The sequence below is a fragment of the Anopheles darlingi genome, chromosome 2, assembly GCF_943734745.1.
Source record: "Anopheles darlingi chromosome 2, idAnoDarlMG_H_01, whole genome shotgun sequence".
In the NCBI taxonomy this organism is placed as follows: Eukaryota; Metazoa; Arthropoda; class Insecta; order Diptera; family Culicidae; genus Anopheles; species Anopheles darlingi.
Window position 1 is genome coordinate 37,193,767 of NC_064874.1, and position 20,636 is coordinate 37,214,402.

At 50.1% G+C, this 20,636-nt stretch overlaps 2 protein-coding genes across 2 annotated transcripts in view; both read right to left on the minus strand.

Moving 5' to 3' along the window:
* Positions 1–20,636, minus strand: part of LOC125948543 (headcase protein) — a 114,774-nt gene that overhangs the window by 89,711 nt on the left and 4,427 nt on the right. The window lies entirely within an intron of this gene.
* LOC125948523 (uncharacterized) overlaps positions 1–20,636 on the minus strand; it is a 345,242-nt gene that overhangs the window by 42,578 nt on the left and 282,028 nt on the right. The window lies entirely within an intron of this gene.

Here is a 20,636-nt window from a genome sequence, read left to right on the forward strand (position 1 = left end):
AACAAAAAAGAAGACGACTTTACACTTTCACTTCGCACACCAGAGAACAGATGGTATGCGTGCGTTTCGAGAACCATTTTTTCGCACATCATCAAACGCTCATCTGGGGTGGGTTAGTGGATGAGTCCCCACCGGGACGACTCTGTGTCCACTAAGCGGAAACATCTTTCCGGAAGGAGGTGCGAGCGAAGAACGGCAGCATATGGCGGCAAAATATCATCAACGCGCCACTTCTCCATGACTCATTCATACTGGTGTGCTTAGTAGAATGTAAACAAGCATCAAACTCCAAAATAACACGTTAAAAAGTCCTATTACATTTTACTTTCGGTTTGGAGATGATGCTCCGTCAGCAATCGCATTGAAATACATTAGAATGGCGGATATTTACGCAACGAACATCACACAATCGTTGCGCGTCCTCCTAATCTTAAAGTCAACCAGCAACTTGACAGCTCAGGGAACGAACGTCAAATTGTTACAAAACATTACACATTCTACACTCTCGCCTCACCTAGATTTCTGGGCGTGTGTACCAACGGCAACAAACGCATTCCACAATTGACGGTTCTCTCTGTTGCGAGCAACCGGAACGTTGCTTCCTAATAGTTTTGCCGACAAAATTCAAGCGGGTGAGGGACGTCTGTTAGCACAACCATTAGTAGTAGTGGTGGTAGTAGTTTGCTCACTCTGCACGCTTAAGCACCCCCAAAGTGACGATCACGATACCGAACGAAGACGACGACGACCAAAACAAGCTATTCCATAGTTCAAGGTTAACATTGGTATGTCCAACGGGGGTCTCTCTCTTTCCAGCGAGCAAGGGAGTTGAGGTTCGTCGGAGAAGGTGAAAGATGATAATTGGTGAATTGATGAATTCTAGCAATGGACACAAATTTGTGCAGAGTTTGTGATAATACTCGTCGAGGAGTGGACGAAATGGTCAACATTTTGACGTCCAAAACTCAAGTTTCAATTCTACGCGGACAAGTATGACGTGCGGTCCGTCCAATCAGTATTAAACCTTGTGTCTGTTACACAGCTATCCCAACCGTTGGACACCACACCGTTTAGAAGCAAAGCATTCACTCGTAACGCAGAACAAATCGTGATTTCCTTCTTCTCCTCTTCCAAACGGCTTCCTCCCTCCCGCGAGCAACAACGTTGCGGCGCTTCTCCTTAATCACTTACTGCTCCACTGAGCGTTGGTCGCGCCGCTGCTGGTCTCGCCCGTGGAACGTGACAAGAATGAATACGATCTCGCATGCCACAGTAGGGGTAATGAGACGCGCGCGAGGCACAGACGAGGCCAAGAAGCACAGAACAAACCATTCCTAATCCTCCACGAGAAGAAGCCAGCCACAACGCAACAACAAAATCGAAGAAACCGGACTAGCGTGGCCTCCAAGAGAAGACACACGCGAGCAAAACCAAAACGTTGAGAAGGTGTGTGTGTGTGTCGCGTTTTTGACGAAGGATTTGAAGCTTTATCGCGATCCTCCGATCTCACGATCAACGAGCAAAACAGAATCCAACCAAAACACCCTCGCTCACCACCACCTCCGTTCCCGGTCCCCCCGGCCACGAGATAAGACGAATTCTAGCGTTTCGCGTAAACAAGAGCGAAAGCAGGAACCCCGCCGCGCACACGTAATGTGTATTTAAACAGTATGCAAAAACTACCAACACACGAGAGCCAAACGTCTGATCTTTTCCCTTCCTTTGCTCCTTCAAACAACCCCATCGAACCCGTGGAACTGGACCTTTAAAAGGACGATCGCTACGCTAAAAATAGCCAACAACACCACACGAGGGTGTGTTTGTGTGTTCGTTCCGCCCAGAACTGGCATGAATTGTCAAGTATTATCTAATCTGATTCTCCGATTTCACGCTCCCTTCAACGCTTCTTCCTGGCCTGGGGCTGGCCGGGCCCATGGGCAGCTGAAATAGAGGGAACGCACCAGGATCAGAGCAGGAGAGAGAGAGAGAAAGAAAGAGCGAGCTAACGGATAACAACAACAACCGATTCGTGCAAAAAACCACACCACTCATGGGCGATGCGAGAACATTTTGCAATGCAGCACACACCATCATCATCATCATCATCACCGTCATCATCAAATCATCGTTTTCACGATCAAGTTGCGCGAATCCACGCGAAAGAGCGGACAAGCATCTCGCGAGCCCACCTTCTTTTTCTTTCAAAAACAATCCCGCGGCGCACCAAGAATGGCACAAACTAACACACACACACCAAGGGAGAATATTGTGAGAGGACAAAAAAAGAAGGCAAACAATCGGAACGAAAAAAAAAGACTGACACACAAAGTACGCCAAGAGAGAGGGTTGTGGTAGAAAATGGATGTGAAACAACCAAAGAGACGAGAAGCAACGACGCCGACGACGATGACGACGATGACGACGACGCCGGAGATCGCGCTTTTAACCTTGACATTGAAGAAGGCAAAATTAACGATAAGACGGACGCACGCGACGACGGCGGCGGCGGTCGCTGGTGAGAGCAGCGTGTGTATGTGTGTCAGCAGCGGCCGGCAACGGTCCCCTCCCACCACCCTCCAACAACATAACTTCTTGCGAGACCCCCCCAAGACATCCTCTCTCTTTCTCTCTCGCGCTTTTGCGGTGTTGCTGCTTGGGGGCTGTTTATAAAAAAGTAACAAAGTCAAACTCCCCAGAGAATGGCCAGAGAGACACACAAACCGGCTTCTTTGGCTTTGGCTCTCTAACACACCCAGACACACCGACAGACACACCGACACACATTATTGTTGTACGATCAGCAAAAAAAAAGAAGCAAATGCTTGAAGAATATGCGCTCGCTCCCGGCATTTGATGGCGGAAACCGCGTCTAGTCTAATGCACGCCACGCCACCACCCCACACACGAGAAGACACTCCTGAATGGAGCCTACTACACTCCCCCATCATCATGCATCATCATCATCACGTGAAGAGAGCGAGAGAGACGCGGCGCGGCTTCAGACCTACTGATGGTGATGAGATGATGGTCTTTGCCCCAGCCTCAGCGGCTGCTGCTGTTGTTGTTTACTGGAAGGAATTTGGCGAGAAATGTGCAGAAGAACGACTGAAAGAAATCACTTCTTACAACGCACAGCGAAAGGAAGTGCGTGTGTGTATCTGGCGGAAGATTCGTGATTCACGCGTCATGCAAACACCGATTAACATTCCAGGGCAGCAGCAGAGCGATTATTCAATCCATTACATACGAGACCGACGTGACGACTCTCGCACACACATACACTCTGGTTGCTGCTGTTTCACGGCATGAAAGGGAAATGAAATCAATTAAGTGAGATCGATCGATACCGCGGCGCAAAGCGGTGTAGAGGTAAAGGGGTATCGATTTCAAGCAGCAAGAGACTGCAACAAGCCGGTTGTTGTCTGTTCCAACACAATTCCGTGGAGGAGATTCGATTACAGGCAGTCGAAGTTGATCGGTGAGAAGAGTGAACGCATCTCCTCGTTACATCTGTCTCACATACAACCCCAGTCCACATGATCCAAACACAGGGAGCATTCTCCTGAAGATTAACTTGCTCCTACCATTAACTGCACTCCTACCAGCACCCAAGGACCTCCACAAATAATCAGATCACAATCCGAATCGGAATGGTAAACGCTCCATACCGCCACCATCCATCCATCTACGATCCCCACAACAAGCCAACCAGTTCTGACATGGCGCGCGTGCAAAGAACGTGACATTTCGGATTCGGTGACATTTGCAGCAACCTCTCTCTGTCTGCAGAGCGATGGCCGACCGGCAACTTATAAGCTTCCATCAATGACAGTGGCGAGGTGGCGCCAAAAAAAAAACCATGGCCACTTGCTATACACTCCAACCAAGTTGTTCCCAAACCAATCCGCACCATTGCTCTACACACAAGTGCACATCTCCACACAATCCCCCCCTTGATGTTGCTCAATAAATAACGATTAATGCCGAATCGAATGACGACCGGCCTGACCGACCGCAGAGGGGTTCATTTTTCTCCCTCGTTTTTCACCACCCCCCAACTAAACCTGCAACCTGCATGGTGGTGGCGGTGCACAAAGCACCAAAAATGAAAAAAATCGAATCTTGAAACTCCTTCTAAAAGGGAGGCGACATGACACATTGTGATCGTCTCCTACCAGTGGGCCCCAAAACTAACCTAGACCTACACCACCACACGCGACAATGACGACGACGACGATGCTTTTTTCGATTATTCCACCACCGAATCGCGCTTTCGATTTCGCCTTTCACGGTCCAAAGGAGGGGGGGGGGGGGTGGCCTCCTCCCAAAGAGGCGCACTATTACTAGAGCAGTATAGCGCGCCTGCTGTTGGGGCTCTGAAAATGGAGAATCAACCCCCCTTCCCTTTCTCACAATCCCCACACGGACGGTTGTGACCTTGGAAATAATTACCTCGATCCGGTGGTAATTTGGCGATATAAATCATAAGTGAGTCACCTCCACCACCACCACACAGGCATGCTTCTCCCCCTACATGGCCCCAACACAACCACCGACTCGCGACACGGATTTTGGCCACGAGCGAGCACATTATCCACAACAAACCGCACTTCCTCCTCCTCTACACGATCCATCTCTTCGTGTCTCTGTCTCACTCTCTCTCTCTCTCTTTTTAACCTCACACAAACAGTAAACACCATCTCTGGCACAAATTCTCACACACACAGCATCGGCGATGGACCATACTTCCGCCGCCGCCGTCGAATCCGGCCGGGTCAGAGATTCGACCGACGCAAAAATAGATTCATGTCTGCCTCCCAGCCAGCCAGCCAGCCAGCCAGCCAGCCAAAGCCAAATCGTTCCACCAAAAAGGGGTTGCAACCCTCCACCCCCCCTCCCTACTAGCCAGAGAAAGAGTGAGCGAGAGAGAGAGATAGAGGTGATGGATGCGAATCCGGCGATAATTACAAGTTATTCGCTCCACAGATGGCCATCGGCGGCCAATCGACCGTCCACCCCAGCGGTAACCATCCGTTTATTGCATTATCGATTGAGTATTGGAGTATACTACACACGGGTGCTGTGCTGGGAGGGTGGAGAGTGATTCGCCAGCGCCGCTTTTGGCCACAAACTTGTGGCAATAAATAGCTCATCACAACACTGCACCGTCGCCGACGCCGACGCCATCGTGACTCAGTTATAACCGAGAGGCGGTGACCAAGGGGGGGGGGGGGCGCGCGTAAGAAAAACAATTAATCATTTTCCAGTAGACCAGTCCAGGGGGCCGCCGCGAACCACTGGCCATCATCGTCTTCGAATCAGATCGATCGCGAGTGCTCCACCAGCAGCTGCTGCATCGTTTTGTCGCTATCAATTTCACAGAAAGGAGGTGACGGGGACCCCACCCGCGACGGACAGAAGGAGATTGAACTTGCGTCGAGAGTCATCGAGACAAAACTCGTCGGGAAGTATAGCGACGGAAGGAAGGGCTAGCGCTGATCCACAGACGACGACGACGACACCTGGGCCCTGGGCGGAGAAGCATGTATATCTGTCCGGCGCGCTACTACGTACAGCATTGCTGCGGAGCAGACAAAACTCCACAAATACCGGATAATCAATCATCGCGGATACACACAACATTGTTGCAAGAACTGCGCGGTAGAAAATACCTTCGGGAGTTCCATTCAAAGCCCTGGAAAGTGGCTGGGGTTTGGCTGCTACTGGGCTCTTCCCTTTCCCGATGTTGTGTTATTACTCCTACTACTATCCCTCTACTCCGCCGGAAGGCCATCAGGTGACAGCACCACCTACAACAATAATACCGAGAAACCGCGCGTTTAGCACGTGCTCCACAACCCTCTGACTGCGACAAAAGCCACAACCATAGAAGGGGCGCCATCATCTCCGCCAGCATCCCGTTCTTACACACAAACCGAACCATTAGCTGTAGAGGTTCGACGTAGTAGAAGCAACTGTAAACTGTGTAAACAATCGTGAGGGACATCGTCACCGCGCGAGATTCGCGATTTTGCAATCCCGATTGATAGTGGTGGTGTTAGTGGTGATCAGCAACCCCCACCGATCGTCGCCTGGAATGTGTTTGACGGTAGTTTTAAATCGCTTACAGGTTCAGCGTTTGTTCTGGAGCCCACGATCACCACTCCCTTCCTGTAGTGGTTGATTTCTAGCGAAGACCGAGAGACTCGTCGCAACAAAGTATCTTTTTTATCGTCTGGACAACCTTCACGTAATCGGGAAGAGGAGAGAGAATGGTAACAAACATCGCAACTCGACTCGGAACCGAAATGGAACAGTTGAACACTGCCGATCAGAGATTTATCATCTAGGAGAAGAGCTAGACGATTTAACTATGATCACACCCCGTCTTAGATACTCCTCTCTTGCTCCTCTCCCCAGCTACTCGAAACTCTAAATAGTGCGAAACGAGACGCGGCTATAATTATAAACATCAAACATCAAATCAAATTCCCCTTGGAATCGTCATAATAAACGGGAGCATAGCGTACCGTAGGGATAGGCAGGAGGAGGTGGGTAACGCCGCTAAAACACAACTTCTGTATCTAAGAAACTTGAGAACCATTGTTGATTCAAAGTGTGGTCCCAAAGCTTACGACTAATTCTTCGCGCCGATCAAAAAAAAAACAACAAGACCCCAGACATCCATCGTAACACACGAGAGGAGTTTTAGACTCTTGAGCATATTAAAGCAGCCGGTCAGCCGATCAGCCAGCCAGCCAAGGTCAAGTGGCGCGAGTTACACTCTTATTGGATCACAACATCGGTCGGCCGACAGACCGCTCATCATAACCCAACAACAGCATCTCATCATCCCCCCTTGAGCTCACACTAATTCGTCGAGGGATTCGTTGGGTATTGTGTGTTTGCCCGATCCGATACCTGCGCGTCGGATAGACTTCATTTGGGGGGTCGTCTAAGATTATGTGGAAATGAAGCACAAAACACGCGCCAATAAGTGGTGGGGGGACGAACAAAAAAAAATTGGAATTCAGACTCACGGACGGACGGACATCATCATCTCATTTGCGGGACACCGAACAACCGTAACAACACGATTCTCAATGATCCTTTGGTGGTCCTCGGTCCTCTCTTCTCCGCGTCATTTGGGCGCTATATCTGCCGCTATAGCAGTAACAACCATAAAGCCTGAAACGACGTTTCTCGATCGTATTTTAAAGGAAGACCATCGCGTTGGACCAGCGGCGGTTGCTCCCCGCATCGGTTTTAATGGGAAATATATTTATCGCGAGCGTGCGCGGTTAATGTGTTGGGATTCCAACACAGAGCGGTCCGCGAAACCTCGGGCCGGTTGAGGCCGGATTGGAACTTGTTTCTGGGTCTGCTACGACAGCAGACCAGACCAGATCAGCTGCTGCTAGCTGTTGGTGACGATGGCGATATAGCCTTTAGCGCTTCCGAGAGACCTTGGCCCGAGAGTTGTGCAATTCCGGGCCCAAAACGCGCTTCCCGCCTCCCTCATGTGACTCCATATTTCAACAACGTCGCACTCCTTAAAAACCGATCCTCGATCGACAGAGCGCTTGAACCTCTCTTCAATCCGCACACAACTCGTGAACTGTAGGCGCCATCGTACATCGATACATGACCCGATTCCGGGTACGTAATAGGTCACAAACCATTACAGGCAGATGGCCACAGCCGGCGCGACATCGACAGATGATAAACGGAGGTGAGAGCGAGAGAAAGAGACTTCGAATATCACCTTTGGCCAGGTCGAATGCTAGGGGCGCTGTGGCATGCTGCTGGACAGCGTGGCCTATTCATATCGGAACAGGATTGGTCCTCGAGAGGTCCACACAGCACACAGACGGGGGAGGATGGTGTGCTAGAAAGGGGGAGCGCGGAGTAAGATTTATTATGTTCCGCGTAATCGAACCTCAAGGAGGAAGCGAAGCGGCGCTTCTTCGTGTGCTTATTCCTCCCGTTGACACTTCTCTTATGATCAATGGCTTAGTCAACAGTCTAGCGGCAGCAACCGAAGGCTGAGAAAAGCAGATGTGCACACATCACCTCCACACACTCTTCGTTCGTTCGTTCGATATGTCTTGTGCTGATCATTTTCTTGTATTGCCTGCCACACAATAAGCCCTTTGGTACCGTATATGTGTGTGTGTGTTCCGTGGCAAAGGAATAGAGATCACACATCAAAGCGCACAAACGCACTAGACTCTTATATCTGCCAGCGTGTCTTGGGGGCCATAAACCGGCAGCTACAACCTTATAGATTTATGGTATTCTCCCCGCTGCGCTCCGCTTCTCCACTCTATCCCCGTTCTGTCGCTCGTGTTGGCTACTATTTGTTATGCTCGCGCAGCATAAGCAACGCACAAGCGCCCTAAACGGGGGGAGAAAAACTATGCTATATTCCCAATCCGCTCCGGACTCGGACACTCGGCTGCGTGGCTAATCGTTTTAAACCGCGCGTTTGCGGAAGTGGAACCGTACCAAAAGCCAAACTCCCATCATCATCATCATCATCAGCAGCAGCAGCAGCAGCAGCAGCAACAGCACACAACACAGTCACGATGATGATGATCACGGTGGTGGTGGCGCTGCGTTCGTGTGTTTTGTGATGAGCGAACAATCGATGATCGGATCGGGGTGGGTGAGCGGCGGCGATCAATGGCGATCTCTCTATGTCTCTGTGTCCGTCCGTCGTGTGTTGTTGCTGTTGTCCCTGAACTTTAATCAATATTTTTGGCCCGTTGTTGCTGGCTTTGCTAAGAAATCCCCACCCCAGAGACACCAAAAACCAGTCACCACCAACCGCCGCCTTTCCGATTATTGTGATGAGAGCGAGCGACATGCACAATTAGTGGCCACTGCCGCGGCGTGCCAGCTCCCAACCAAATCGGGAGCGTGCGCGCGCGCCTCTGCTCTTAACCGATCAGAACAACGCGCACCTCACCCGCGCCTTTACGCGATTATCATCACCACGGCTTGAACTCCCGGAGCACCACCAGCAGGCCAAATTATGGAATTATTATTATGCGCAACATCAAACCAACCAGGCATGCCCGTCCGTGCGAATGGGACGAGGGGAACAACCATAAGGAGAAAACCATGTAAGCGTTTGTCTTCTTCTTCTTCTACTCACCACTCCCTGAGATCAACATTCCAACAGCACACTTCTTTTTGGGAGCGACATACCAGGCGATTGTTGTTTGTCGCCGAAATTGAGACATTGATCATCGGCTACATTGCGCTCCTCGTCGTTGAGAGCGGCCGTTGGAGGGACGAAAACTATTGTTTTATGTTTTCCAGCGCTCCGAGGCGACAAAAGCGAGCGGACGGAGGGAGAGAACAATGAAGATGTCGCCACGATCGTAACGATCGGCGACAACGATGGCGGTGGCGCCTCTTTCTGCCTCGCACGTGCGTATAGTGTGTCTTGACCGCTGCTTGGTTCATACATAATATGCGCGCGCCTCAGTCGCGCTGGGTTCGCACAACATCACACACAACAAGCGCGCGCCTTATGTCCGAAAGCGTCAATATTTGCCCCCGATAGAGTTGTTGTCACTCTCACCTCTCTACACACGCGCTGTGTTTATCGCGGTTAAAACGTGGCCAAAGGAGTGGCCGCCCGCGGTAAGGGATTTAAAGGAGAATTCAGGCCCCGCTCCGAACAGGCGCGACACCAATGCTTGCACAGGGCGAGATAAGAAGAGCAGGCAGCCAAGCCAACACACCACATTTGCCATGACGATGATGTCGATGATGATGATGATCGACATGCAACAGTGCATGGAAGTGGTTGTTTTGTGCCATCATTGCGCGACCATACACATCGATCATCATCCCCCCGCGGACAAGGAGCGAACGAAGAAGAACCTCGAACCTCGGTTGCAGCAGCTGATTACACAACAACGCATACATGGCGCGACATAACACACGAGAGCCTTTAATGTACGACATGCCAGGCGGTATATGCAAAGACCAGCTCCTCAAGGGAGAAGAAAGACCTGGTGTACCTTAAAACGGTTCCTCTTTAAATGCCTTCTCCTTGTGGCACCTCTTGTCGGTTTCGTTTGCATAGAATTTACACTCCAGCGTAGTTGATCGCGCGCGTCCCCACAGCCCAGGGATACGGTTGTTATCACTTTCGCTATTTCGCGGTTCCCGTTCTGCATGCTCTAGGACCGATAATGTTTATTTGCATTCGTGATACAGGCGGCGCAATAATGCTGACCGCGAACCCCTGCATTAGATACATAAAAAAGGCGATCTAGCGCCAGGGGCAGTGGCATCGTTTGACCGATAACCGAAATAAACGACCAACAGAATATCAAAGCTAGTTTTAAATATGCTTTAAATGGATTGTGCTACCCAAGCATATTTAGTTTCATGATCGTGATCAGGATTCAAGTGCTTCAAATTCGAGCGCAAGATATGATCCCCTCGCCTCTAAACAAACCCGGGGCTCCGACATTATGCTGGTGCGTCATCCAGCTGATAGATCATAAATGAAACGGATCCTAACGGTTCCGCCGGACAAGATCAATTTGCGCGCGAGACCCGTACCATCGCCTAAACACAAAGAAACCGAACGGGTTCGGAACACCCTAAGCCTTTCCTCCTCCTAATTGTTGCCAATATATTTTGGAGCCACTAGCAACCCTCCTTAAACAAAAAGGCCGCCATTCTTAAATTTACAGCAGCCAACCACCATTCCATTAGGCGGCCGGCTGCTCTATCAGCGCGGCCGCGATCAAGCCCCGCGGAACAAAGCAACAACCCAGAAGTGGGGAAAGGGGATTTGTTATGCGCTGGGTGTCACACAACGCTTTCTTCGTCCGCTTCCGGACCGCCATCGTAGCGTATCGTAACAAAGACATCCGGACGGACAAACGGTAGCAGCGCCAAACCGATCTGACCAGTAGCCAGGGAGGCCAGTCAGTAACCGACAGCGACAACGACAACGACGGCGACGGTGACGGCGACCACCGGAAAGCATTCATAAATCCATCCAAAACTCCATCAACCCCCGTCGTCCCTCCTCTTCACGGTGTATTATCCTCTTGGCGTGGGGCCAAGATCATGTCAGACCACACACACTCACACACACACACTCACACACACACACACACACACACATACTGATACCGAACGAAATGGGGAGCGTAATTGGGGGGTGTTATATTTAATTTAAATTGGAAAAAGGCGCCCAAAACACGACAGACACGGAGTGAGTGCGGGATCGCCAAAAGAGCGGAAAGCAGGGTGTTGTTGTGCGTCCGTCTAAATTGCACCCTTCCCTCGCTTCACCCACCATACCTCTCCATCCACCCTTATGCAGGGCGGTTTAACGATTGTAAATTATGCAAATTCCTTCAGCACACACTCACACACACGCTGCGGGCTGCAATTTTTATTGCATTTTGCTCCTTTCCCGTTAGAGTGCGCAGCAGAGAGTACCTGCCACCGTCTGATCGCCACCGCCCACCGGAAAGAAGGTGCATGCAGGGCATGGCATAGCATGGCGTGGGATTTGGTGGATGTAATACCGGATAACACGCTCTGATTAACAATTCCCATCGAGACCCCATATTCCCATGCCCGGACACGGACACGGGCACCACAAAACACCGAATGGAAAGGGCCAGCAGCATAAAAGAAAACATAAGACGCATTTATTCCATTCATTACAAGGACATTTGGGGTCCGAGGTGAGCGAAAGGAAAGGGCGAGGGGAGTCTCTGATAAATATCAACCACCTTTTCACGCCACGACGCGTAAGAGAAGCTTCCAAAATCACACACAAACAAGTGGACAAGCAAGAAGGCAATACACGATACAGGATCGCCTCATGCCGCAAATTAGGTCATAGAGCAAAGCAGGAGAGGTTCCCCACCCCGAAGCCTCTCTCGATCCGGAGTGGGCAGACCGTGAAAAGCCCTCGCACTCGAAGGGGAAACAGGTTGTAAATCTTCACCGCAAGGCAGCGGCGGCGATTCCAAAAGCAGCTCGCACGCAGCTCGCACGCGCTGCGCTGTTGGCAATTAATACTCCCAGGGGGGACACCGCACCGAGCCGTTTCTAAAAAGTCAAAATACACATGGGCTTTATATGATTCACCCACTACAGCCACAGCGCGAGGTCACGTCGCGTGAATTCGACCCATAAAGTAGTATCCTTTTGTACATTCGAAAACAACTAACCTTTAGAGCGCCGCCGTGCACCATATTCAAACAGGTTTTGCAAAAGGATAGAGGAGATTGGACGCCATCCACACCAGGGGGGCAATGCTACTACACGCTACTGCTTTTTGCAAGCATGAAGAAGTCGCCAGTTCAGAAAAAAAAACTCCTGCACACCATCACCAGAACGTAGTCGAAAGGAGAGAACAGAGAGAGAGGACATAATTTTCCAAAATGCAAATGCATACAATATGCTTGCTGAAAACATACTGTGGCCCCGATTACAGACGGTACGTGTCAACGCGAACACACGCGCGCACTGCACTCTTCTCACCCGCTTTGCCCTTTGATTAGCGAGAAAATTGAGAAAACTTTGGAAAAACTTTTTCCAGATCCAATCCCCAAACGTCTGTGATGGTGTTCGTTCGTCCGTCCGTCGTCGCGTATTGCCCAAGGAAATGCTGTGTTTGGTGGTCGTGTGCGTTTGCAAGCAATCCAAAACCCATCTTTTGATTGTGTTTCCGCCCGAAGTACAATGCAATGCATGCCGCCCCGAGGCAACCCGGCAAAGAAGACGACTGCAGCCGAGGAGCATGGCCCCAGTATGCTACACACCCTTTCTCTATCTGCAATCTGCATATTCACCGGTAAACTTCCACACACACACACACTCGCCCGTTGCTGGCACCTTTAAATGACGACACCTTGAACTTTCTTGAATTCGAGACCAACAAAAAAAATGTTTGTAATTGAGTTACTTTCACTCTTCTGTCGCGATGTCCTTCAAAGCACATCCTGCATCGTGCACCCCTTCGATGCCCATGTTTAATATGTGTACTTTTGGATAACGATTGAGAATGCCAACCAGCAGAGTTCAACACCTTTCGCGGGCCCATTAATTACAATTCCTTAATGTATCCACGGTCACTATTCGAATGTTCGACCATTTCCCTTCTTCTCCTCGTCTTAAGATCCGCTTAAGATGCATCTGCCAACAAACAAAAATGAGCCTCCTGGCCTGGAAAGAGAGCGAGCGCGCGAGACTTAAAAGAAATGAAACATCAACAGAGTCAAACGAACCACCACCACCTGCTGCTGCAGTGGCCGCTCGACCGGTTGTTGCAACCGCTGTTCACACAACACAAACATCTCAAAAAGTGCGTGAAATTAGCGATCTCAAATTTAACAACCGAGGAAAGAACAACAACAATACAGCTGCCACACCGCGCACACCACCGGTACACAATACTGCTGGCCGGTGTTTTCCACGACAAGATAAACCCAGAGCCGCTCGCGGTACCTATTATCCTCTGCTACGAACGACACATAATTCCCAGGACAGTGCTGCGCGCATCCTTGTCGCCCAGTCCAGTGTACGCTATCGATTAGCGGTCGAACAAAAACTAAAACGGCAACAAGGAAAAAAAATGGGAGTAAATAAGCCGAAATTCAATCAATATGCAAATGAGAACAATTTTTCTCCTCGTTTTCCAGCGGAGTTGTGTGTTGTGAGCAGCGCCGCCACCAGGAGAGAACACCAATGTCTCACACCACAGTACAATTCTCATCGTGTTTCGTTCAGAGCTAAAAAAAAAATAATTTGAAAACTGTAACACAATCATAATAACGGGAAAGAAACTGTCCAGAACATCGCCGTCGTCCTCGCGGCACAAACGTAGAAGAGGGGGAAGAGGGTGGCGGCGACCGAACCCGAGAGCGACGCAACAGTTTAACAAAATGACTAAATTCAATTGCCTGCCGGCCGCCTGCCTGCAATTGGGCCCGGAAGTCGGACCAGCACAAGCGCAGAGCAGCAAGGTTCAGATCCTCCCTCCCCCCCAGCCATAGATATAACTGGGAGGAGAAATTTTGCATAAATCATTTACCCATCCCTCCCTCGTTCCTTCCTTTCTTCCTTCTTGACATCTTCATCATCGCCCAAACCTTGGCGCGTCTTCATGGGCGCTTGCGACGATCCATTATGCAATCAGAGGCCCACCCTCTAGAGCAGAAGGACCAAATACCACCCACCGCCGCCGATCAAATGCCAAACCGACAGGGCACACCACCCCCGGGAGAGAGGTAGCACAAAGGAATCCCTTCTTACTTTTTATCTTTATCAAGCAGCCTGGCAAATTGAAATGAATGAAAAAAATTAACACTAAGTAAATAAGCGATTGAAATTGGTTGACAGCCCTACCACCCCACCTCCCAAACCACTTCCCTTCTCCCTCCTCTCCCATCCCAGGGTGCATCTCCACCCCGTGCGCTTAGCCTTCTTCCTTCCTTTATGCTCCATCATCTCTAGGTGCGGTCGGTGCCGCGCGCCTTTTTTAGGATTGTACCGACGACGGTGGTGGTGCTGGTGGTGGTGATGGTGGTGGAGGTAAAGCACACAGCATGAAGTCCTTTATTTTCGGGTTTCTGTGCTACGGCATCCAATCCATCCTCTTACGACACGGACACGGCCGCTTTAAAACTCATTCAATGATGTGTCTTGTGCGACGATGATCATGATGATGCACTCCCCGCAGCGCTGAACAACACAACAGGCGTCGTCGTGCGCGCATCATCGTGTTTCGAGAGGCCAGAAACTCTACAACAGGAACACACCGACGACGGCCAGGACAAGGGAACAGGGGCCGCCATTAAAACCCATAAACGGGAGAGATACATCATGATTTATTGGTTCGCGCGACTGAATCTGAAGCCGATGCGCAGCGAGACTCTCGGCTCTTTCCTTACCGCACAGTTGCCTCGTCGCATTGTTTTCCAATATTGTTCCCACAGTTCCCCACCCTCCCTATGCCGGTGGTGTGTGCACCGCTAAAGATAGAGATATTATTCCGTCCGTCTTCTATCTTACGGATTCTTTTTCAATTTCTTTTTTTTTTCCTTTTGGCTTTAAAGTAATAAAGGTCTACCCGTCGTCGCGCGATGGGTTTCCTACTGTTTTGTGATCAAACAGAGCGCATAATAAAAAGAAACGCACCTTTGAAACGCAGCTGGGTATCTGGAACGAAGACAGAGCAGCATGCATTCCACCTCTTGTGCGGCTGGCGGATATCCTTTTCGGTGTTCAGAGAATGCGTGTCTCAATCCCAAAACTGGGTCACCAATCGCGGTGATATCGCGGTGCCGCTACCAAAAATAGGGTGATGATGATTCAACGAGTATGTTACGAAGGCAAACGGAACCGGTTTCCGTAAAAAACCGCGAACATGTCGCGGAGAACAATACGAGCGAAAACAAAAAAAGCCTGAACCTGATAAGAGAAACAAGGTGCACGCATTTTTGGAAACACCTTCCCCAAAAAAAAAAAAAGACGATGAAGAGCGCGTGCTTGCGCGTACCGGAAGAATGTGCATCGAGCTGTAACAACCCTTTGGCACACATACGGGCGGCGGGCTGGCGGGCGATCGTCCGTACCGGATGCACACCGCGCATCATCATGAGGGCCCCGATCGAGACTCATTAGAGGGCCGGCCGACACAGTTTCCTTCTTCACTAATTGATCATCAAAATAACGCCTTCCGGTTGGCCGGGGCGCGCGCCTTTCGAAAACAATTTAGATAACACACTAAAACACAACTTAGAGCGCATCCAAAACCCTACAAATTGCTTCATTACAAAACAAAACGAAAGGGAGAGCAAGATGAGTTATGAAGGAGACACGCTGTCCATAAAAAGGTGCCAACAGCAGCAAGGATCTGTGGCAGACGCGAGTAAAGGTGATGGTAGAGGAAGCTACAATACGTAATTTACGATTTAAAAAAAAAACAAAAAATGATGGTAAAATGTACCCGCAGCAACAGCACCAAAAACCACAAAACACCTCTGAGGCGACCTCTACTACCACTAACTCGTGTGAGGTGCTGGCTGCTGCTGGCTACCGGAAATGGTATGTTGCTTGTTCTAACGTATCGTCATCATGACGGTAGGGGTACGGCGTCGTTTTTACGGCAATTTGCTTCGAAATATTCCAATAAATCAGCAGCGCGACCATGCCACCGCCGCCGTCAACGGATTCAACCTTAACGGACGAACAAATCCAATTAATCATCCTATCGCAACTATAGCACCACCACAGTGTCAGAGAATGTTACTGACAAATGCCTAAGAAACGCGGTAAGCAACAAATACGAGCAAAACGAACAAAAAAATTCACCAATTTCGTGGTTAATGATCAGTGCACTTTATGGTTTTTGGATTCAAACATACGAATTGATTCTTCTGCTGGATGCGAATTAAAAGCGTAGCGGCTAAAACCCCACAAATCATCCTCTTGCTTCCCACTTTAATGTGGTGCGGATTTTTGGATTATGGCCATGAGGAGGAGCGAGCCCCCCCTGGCGTTCGGTGCTGGTCGTCGTGATTCTCTTTTATGGAAAACTAAACTGGAAATCATCCTTTAAAATGACAATTAATTCCATACCAAGCGGACCTCCCCTCATAGCTCTAACTGGTTCTCTCCGCATCGGACCAAGATGGGACCCTACTCGTCTGGTTTCTGGTGGGGGGGGGGGGAGCTTTTTTAATCGCTCGCCATCGGTGGTCACATTTCGAACCAAATTTTCGATGTAACAACCTGCCTGTCGCACGCGCGCGCACCGCGGAAACGGTGCTCCAAATCTTCAAGGCTATCCCCCCGCCGGCTTCGCATAATTTCCGTCAACGAAACACGAGGTACAGGGGATGGCAGTGGTGATGGTGGCGGTGTAGTGGGTAACACGGTTGAATGGGTCCGTCGGTCCGTCGGTCGGTCGATCGGTCAGTTGAACGCGCTGCTGTTGCTCTGTTACTGTTACCGACACAACCGTGGCTGGCAGGCAACACCTGCGTCGGGTAGCCGTGCGTGCGTAGTACACACACACCCCCTCCCTCTTTTCAACCATGATGAGTCCCCAACGAGGTGACTTCTTTGTGAAACAAAATTGCATTAAAATTTGGGCACCACAGAACCACCACCAAACTCATTAACATACCGGGACCTAACCACGCCAGGCCAGCCACCGCCACCGCCGCCACCGATGTGTCATCGCAGCATATGGAACGGTTCGAGTACTGCACGCATTTGCACATGACGACCCCCAAAAAGCGGCCGCCGCCACCACAGGTTGATATATTTAACTCGCGACAAGTCAAACGATGGCAAAGGAGGAGTGTGGCGTGTAGGGGGGACGAGAGAAGCGGGTTACTCTCCATCCACCTTGCTGCTGCTGCTGCTGCTGTTGCTGCTACTACTTTGCCATTCACGCGCTATCGCGTCCCGTCCAGAGTGTGGTGTTGTGTTGTGTTTTGTGCCCAAGAGTATATATCAAACGAAATGCCTATTCTTTTGACAAAACTTAAAATTCAAGGTTAACACATCATATGGTTGAAGGTGAGGTGGCCTCAATGGTCACAACCCCCTCCTCCCTTCTCTCTCTCTCCCTTTCATTGTACCATATGCCCGTGCCCTCGCACTCTTGTTGTAGCACAGAACAACCCCTGGGGTGTCGACGCGGCTACCAGGTGCTTGCTTGCTACCTGGCGTCGTCGTCGTCGTCCTCATCGTACAAAGCTCCATTCGCTTGCTGCCTTCTCTGTTGTGTGTCATAATTGTCGTTGTTTCCGCGTTTTTATGCGTTTCCTCGACTTAGTGCTCTCTGGTCCTCTAGTTAAAGGAATATTTTCAAAGCGAGTGAGCTGCTGGATCGAAATGGTTCTGAATGATTCCAAAACAGAATCCCTCAAGTGCATCTCTCGAGCATCGAAGCACGTCCGAAGTATCTGGAACTGAATGAAAGTGAACGCGGAATTCAAACTGCGCGGAACACACTATCAGCTGGTTTAGGACCTCTGTAGAAGAAGCGACACACCATCGTCATCACCACCATCATCCGCACGCACGAGCGACGCGATGCCGCGACGGCGTTGGGCGCTTAGCCGGTGGTGTTGCCACCGTCGCCGAAGGAACGAAACCGGTTTCCCCTTTTTTCTAGGTCATTACCATAGGCGATACCGAGTTCACCTCCTTATCCTCTCGCCCCCACCGTGTTGTTGTGATAGATGAAGTCTCTCTCCATCCACCACCCCAACCCACTCGACTGTGGGAGTAGTTGGGAGTTGGGTGCTTGTGCTAGAGGAGCGAGCATTATTATGTTGAGATGTTTGTTTCGCGACGCTCTTTTCCTGGTGGCCATCGCGTGGATAAGATGATGGAGAGGCAGATGATGACAGTGGTGGTGGTGGTGGTGGTGACCAGTCAGTTTTGTGTATCGTCGTTATGCAACGCCATGCAGCAAGAATTATAATGAAGCAAGCGCACCGCCGTTTCCTCATCTCATAGTTTATATGCTTCGCACAATGTTTAATCATAGAAAATAAGACAGAATATGCAACACGAAGAGAGGTACCAACAAAATCACAGTCTGTAATCGGTTGGAGCGGAAGAGATTGATAACTTGGGCGCATTATTGCCCAAAAGGGTGATAAAATATGAAAAAAAATATAATATTTTTGGTAAAAACAGAAATACAATTGTTCCTAATACAACAATTGCAATCTTTTTTCATGGCAAGGTTCAATGCCGGACCTTCTACCATTGCCAAACCAGATTGTTGGGAAAAAGATGCAACCAACAGCACCACCACGACGGAGCCGTATGAGAGGATCGAACCATTTAATTCGTTCTGCCCAAAAAGGAGCACAAGAAAATGCCTCCAAAAAGTCCCACCACAATCAATAGAAAGGCAAAACGAGAAACAAAACGAACGAAAAACGAAGGAAAAGCACAAAAGAAAAAACAACACCAACAGCAGCAGCAGGAGAGCACTTTATGTGTTTGTTTTTCGATATCCTTTTCCTTCAATCAACGAAGTGAAAGAGTGAGAGAAGAAGGCAGAGAGCACTGTGACGACGAGAAGGAATCCCTCCTCGATCTTATATCCTCGTCGATTGGACCCCTCCAGGCGCCAATATCCTGCGGGGTAACCTCACTGCCCGGTGCTTGAAACGACGGCTTCAATCAGAGTGGGACGCGCGCTTTTCGTCGGATAGCCCCAAAAAAATCATAACACCAAACACCATTTTCCACGCGAAAAATCGCGATTGGAATGATAAGAAGACTTGGAAGAAATGTGGCTCGTGAATGATTTGTCCAATCACTGACACCATCCGCACCGCGAGCCCAAAAATGTACCTTACACTCTTCTCCTGGCGTGGCTTTAATAAGGATGATGATAACGCTGCTTCCTTCTTAATCCCTAGAGCAACGCAACCGCCGCCTTTGGGGTTAGTATCCTCGTGCCGCTTGGTGCGTCTACTACCCCCTCTATAGTACTACCCTCGCGAAGAGATAAGGTAAAGAATTATCTCGGACCAAAATAAAGACACTTTCGTAACTCAAAGTGTGCCAGCCAGCAGGTTCACGCCGAGCGCGCGCGTGTCTTTGGCTCACCGATATCGATCCGCGAAGGACTCTATTCAGTTCGCTTATCTCGTAAGGCCTGCCACCTGCCGCCTCGCCTTTTTGACACCAAGGACTTCAAACGAGCGCGCGCGAAAAGCCCACGGATATGGAAATGGCTTTTATTTGCAAAAACGAAACACAAGCCGGGCCCCCCAAAATGTGGCTTTGTTTCCCCTCTTTTTGTGCTTGCAAAGCGAACATGGGCCCAGCGGCTAGAAGCTAAGAAAGCCACCAGAGCCAACGGTGACCGTTGGCGCGATTTGCTAAAGAGATAAAATTTTATCTATTTCCTCTCCCTACTACACCAGGATCAAAGTGTAGAGCAGCAGTAGCGCATTTGGAGGGAAATTTGCTCTGGGGAAAGCTCACAGTCAGTCTCACGAACCATCACCATCCGAAAATAATGCTATCGGCCGCTACAGTGTCCTGCCAGCCAGCCAGCCAGTCAGGACGAGATATACTTTTCCATCGTGTCCAAGCACGGAGAAGACAAGGCAGCAACAGGCCTACAAACTTCGGAAAAATCAAATCAGACCGGAGACCACTACACTCCCGCGAGCCTACAACCTCCTCATCCCCCAAACCTTCGAGAAGGCGCCACAGGAGTTTTCCAAGGTCACATCAGCGCCGAATGAAGAAAGGAAAATTCTTTCTCTCTTTTTCACGTCTGTCTGGCGGTGAGCGGGAGGACGAGAGCGTAATAACAATGAAATCCCTCCCCCCAAAATCACGAGACGGCCCTCCGGTTGCGGCGGCGATGACCTAAACGCACGACAACCCCCTACGCACGCAACACCCTTCCTCTTTCACCCACTGGAGTGTGATGTCGAAGGGAAAAGTGGCGGGTGGTAGAGTGTTTAATGTTGCTTTCTGGCTGGCTGGCTCTGTGAGGCAACCGAAGGACGAGGGACAGCGACGACGCGTTGTGTTCTCACCGTTGAGAGAAAGCCTCCGGACGAGACCCGTTGCGGAAACAAGGA